We start from the raw sequence: 5000 nt of genomic DNA on the forward strand, positions 1-5000 counted from the left end.
GGACTATTTCACAAAATATTCATTTTTACCTTTACAAAAGGTATTTTATGACCTATATCCAAAATAATCAACAAAAATTCCATATTCTATTCGACCAGAACATACTTTTACTGTACCATAGCTCTTCATAAAAACAACTTGATTTGCTTACTAATTTTTCAATAATTATCTGGATACTCTTCACCGCAAATACTCCCACTGTTCAACTTTCTGACGAACCTCAGCTCATCTTAAAAAACCCAGTTTATAGAGTTTACACTTCTCAAAATCTCTAAACACCACCAAGAATCGTGGCCCTTCACGGCATTTCTCCTTGGCTTATGAATGTGTTTGTTGGCAAAACTTTCTTTTAATGTTTTGCTGTTTTTCTTTTAGTGTATTCCGAACACCAGCTAACGTCTTACATATTGACTGCATTCTCACATTCTCTTCATTACACCGTTGATAGGACGGAGAACAACAATTACCCAACAACAATTACTGGGGCTTTTAGAGTTGTTACGCTCAGCTCCTGATGTTTTTTGTCAACTCATACTTTCTTCCTACTGATCTTCACTTTTGATTATAAAGGATCATCAACAGATAATCTTATACTGGCAATTTCACTGATCATTTTCCGAATGAATTCTGTTGTTTTAAACATTTCTAACATTTTCGTTGGGTTCAGACACAATTCCTTTCTAACATTTTCGTCAGGTTCAGACAATTCTCCACACGTTACACTCTTCTTTATTATAAATACGTTGTCTCAAGTACGTTGTTTTGTCTTTCTGAAAAACCTAACCACTTTACATAAATCCCTATTACTGTGAGGTTCTGTATAATTTTGTTATTTTCCCGTTTTCTATTTATTTTTCTATTTTGTTTTCTATTGTGATCGGCTTCCAACACACAAAAGTTCTTTTAAATTTTTAGTTTTCTGGAAAGAAAACTATTGTGGCGGCTTTGTCTGTCCGTCCGCACTTTTTCCTGTCCCCCCTCAGATCTTAGAAACTACTGAGGCTAGAGGGCTGAAAATTGGTATGTTGATCATCCACCGTCCAATCATCAAACAAACCAAATTACAGCTCTCTAGCCTCAGTAGTTTTTATTTTATTTAAGGTAAAAGTTAGCCATAATCGTGTTTCTGGCAACGCAACAGCACAGGCCACCACGGCCGGCTGAGAGTTTCATGGCTGCTGCTCATACAGCATTCTACCGAGAGCACCTAAAGATAGATCTATTTTCGGTAGCCTTGATTATGCGCTGTACAGAAAACTCGATTGCAACGAAGAAACTTCGGCGCATGTTTTACTTGTTTTTTTTCTGATATTAATGCAACCTTTAACAAATTCATTCCATGCTGTTATTTTATTTGTGGGCTACTTCTTCTACCATTTGCTATAATAATGCTGATTAAATTTCGATATAGTTATGAGAAACGGTATATTCCAACATATATGGAAATATTACATGACACCTCCTGTTAGATAAAAAGTGTTTTCCACAGACACCTAAATTCAAGTGTTAACTATACAAGTGCAAAATGGGAACAAGATCACCGTCTGGTACAAAAGTATTTCTAGTGACTGACGAGTCAGTGTTCAAGTACGTAAATAAGACTTACGGTCTTTACAAATTTAAACAAAGAAAAAATGCGCCTAATTGTCTTCGGCGCAAACGAGTTTTCTGTACATCGTTTAATCAAGGCCACTGAAAATAGATCTATCTTTCGGTGATCTCGGTATAATGTTGATGAGTCGCGGCCCATGAAATTTTAATAACGGCCCGGTAGTGGCCTGGCCTTTATCGTTGCCATATGCACGATTATGGGTAACTTTAACCTTAAATAAAATAAAAACTACAAAGGCTAAAGGGCTGCAATTTGGTATGTTTGATGATTGGATGGTGGATGACCAACATACCAATTTGCAGCCCTCTAGCCTCAGTAGTTTTTAAGAACCGAGGGATGACAGAAAAAGTGCGGACGGACAGGCAAAGCCGTCACAATAGTTTTCTTTTACAAAAAACTAAAATTTGTTAAACTGCGACAACAAAGTTTTTCACTATTTGAAATCCAGACATACAAACTAAAAAATAACATTCGTATATATATTCATGTATGTATGTATATATACGTATATAGTATAGATAAGGAAGAAACGGAACACTATAAACATATAATAACCTTCGTATGATCCCGTTCTATTTCCATATGTATATTAAATAAATAAGTCAGCATGTGTTTATTCTTTGCTTGGCTAACAGTTACACCGGTATATGTAAAATAAAATACCCTATTTCTGGCTTACAGTTAAAGGTCTGTGAATACAAATGTGGTTTACATAACAAGACTTGTGAATGCAAGAAAGAATCCATGTAGTTAAATAAGAATCATTGCATAAACATAAAAACCTTTATTGAGAAACGACAGAGCTTATTCTGGGTTATCTTACGCCTGAATGAGAGATTGAAAACGGTCTATGCGGCATTGCGGACTTCTAAATTATTCAAAATTAGCCCACTTCTTAATGGATAAAAAAATACACTGAACAACAGACTCAGGTTACACCTAATTTCGAGGAACGCTGTTTTTCGCTTCATCCAACACGCCTATAAGAAATGGCTGGATACTAACTCTGTCTTGAACACATCATCATATGAACTTTCGATCAACTCTTAAAAAAAAAACAAGCAAAAAATGTGCCGAAGAAATCGAGTTTTCTGTACAGCGTATAATACGGTATGAAACTTTCAGCGGCGGCCCATGAAACTCTGTCACTACTGAGACTCGAGGGCTGTAATTAGGTGTGTTTGATGATTGGAGGGCAGATGATCAACATACCCATTTGCGGCCCTCTAGCCTGAGGGCGGACAGAAAAAGTGCGGATAGACATACAAAGCCGGCACAATGGTTATCTTTTACAGAAAACTAACAGTGTTACTTGAATTGTTTATGCTTTCAAAATGCTGTTGTGACGTCAAACTGACAGAAAAATGGAGATATGCCTTTTTTTTACCAAAGGACACAAAATTTCAAGGAAAAAACGCAAATAAAATCAAAGTGAACTTAAGAGAATATGTTTGAACGAGGAATATTCATTCCTTAAGGTACACCCTAAAACTGCAAAGTACCCTAGGTACACTGCGCTTATCCTTTAGCCTTCGGACTATGCTATCATTTGCAGTTTACAAGAACTAGTCTCTTTTCGAAAAAATATAACAAAACCCAGCAACAGATAAAGCTTCTCCAGTGTGGGTGACTTAGTCATCCCTGTTTTTGGCTAAGTTTCCGACACCTGGGAAGCTGCTCCCTAGATCAAGTCTATACTAAAGCCTAGATCACCTGGTTACTACCAGAAAGTTCTCATCTCTCATTTCCTGTCTTTTCATGAGCTGCGAGGCATAACCTTTCTCTTCACCCTACTCCCCAGGCCTTTTCTCGGACCACTGGGGACAACCCCCCCTTTTCCACCCTTTTCTCGGACCGCTGGGGACACCCCCCACCTTTTCCACCCTTTCATCGGACCAATGGGGACACCCCACCCCCGTTTTCCACCCTTTTCTCGGACCACTGGGGACACCAGCATTCACTCTTACCAGTTTCTGGGATATTTCTACACTGTATCGTATTCATATATATATATATATATATATATATATATATATATATATATATATATATATATATATATATATATATATATATATATATATATGTATATATGTATGGGTATATATATATAAATATATAGATATATATATATATATGGGTATACATATATATATATGTGTGTGTATATATATATTTCTTATTCATTTATTCCTTGAAGTTATAAACGTCTGCTTTCAATTCTCCACGGTCTTCCTTGAAATGTCTGTTAGCACCAAAGATGTGAAATCAATGATGTCATCGCCATTCCTCAAAAAGTAAATGCGTAACCTATCTGATGTTAATCCCCATAAATACTTATATGCATAAATGTACTTGAATACATAATATCAACCATTAGACTAAGGGTTTTTTTTATAATAAATCGCAAATTAAAAATGGGAGACAGGGCGACCATAATACAGCAACAAAAGGAATCAGTAACGAAAGAGAGCATATGCCAAGTTTGTGTGTAAACATTTTTCTTATGTCATATATAGCCGTTTTTGGTAAAAGATTTAGATAAACATCAAACTGAAAGATACTAAATTTAACGACATACACATTAATACGCAAGTATAAATAGGTACTGCACATGCAAACAGGCACATAAGAATACGCATTATATGCGTATACAGACTGAAAAAATTTACGCACGAAAGAAAAAGGCAAAATAATTTCTCATATTAACTAGGCAAAATAATTTCTCACACTATCTAATCATTTATAAATATACAAACCCATGAACCACCAAAATCACTATAACTAGCAATACAGTTTTCGCACCAGCGACCAACTTCAAAAAACGCCCATAAGGAGAAAGCAGAATCCTAAAAATAGTTTAGGAATCCCCTCGATAACGAAGATTGAGTCTGCCAAACAAAAAAAAAAAAGGAAAACATTTCACTGTCTAACAAAGGCGCGTAAAAAAAATATTTTTTTTCTAAGTTCCTTGCACACAAACCCCCTTTTGTGCAGTGTCAGTGTCTTGCTGTGGAACATCTGGGAATGTCTTTTTTTTTTTGTCTCAGAATGCAAGATGAAAATGATTATATTGTCCTTTTCACGTAATTCTAAAGTCAATTCAATTCGGTAAATAGAGATGTATACGATTTACTTTCTGATTAATATATTAGTGATTCGCTTGGTGGTGAGATTGGGTAGTGTTCAAAAGCTATGACAGTATTTCAAGCTATCGAAGTATTAGTTGATTTATGGGCTTGGTTTTGGCCATGCATGGAAACGAATTTGTCAATTATTTTTGTATATGTATATATATATATATATATATATATATTTATATATATATATATATACATACATACATTATATATATTATATATATATATAGATATATATATACATGTAT

At 35.0% G+C, this 5000-nt stretch overlaps 1 protein-coding gene across 1 annotated transcript in view; it reads right to left on the bottom strand.

Annotated features, from left to right (window-relative positions):
* Positions 1 to 5000, bottom strand: part of LOC136831829 (uncharacterized) — a 132445-nt gene that overhangs the window by 80873 nt on the left and 46572 nt on the right. The window lies entirely within an intron of this gene.

This window comes from Macrobrachium rosenbergii, chromosome 1, assembly GCF_040412425.1.
Source record: "Macrobrachium rosenbergii isolate ZJJX-2024 chromosome 1, ASM4041242v1, whole genome shotgun sequence".
NCBI classification, from domain to species: Eukaryota; Metazoa; Arthropoda; class Malacostraca; order Decapoda; family Palaemonidae; genus Macrobrachium; species Macrobrachium rosenbergii.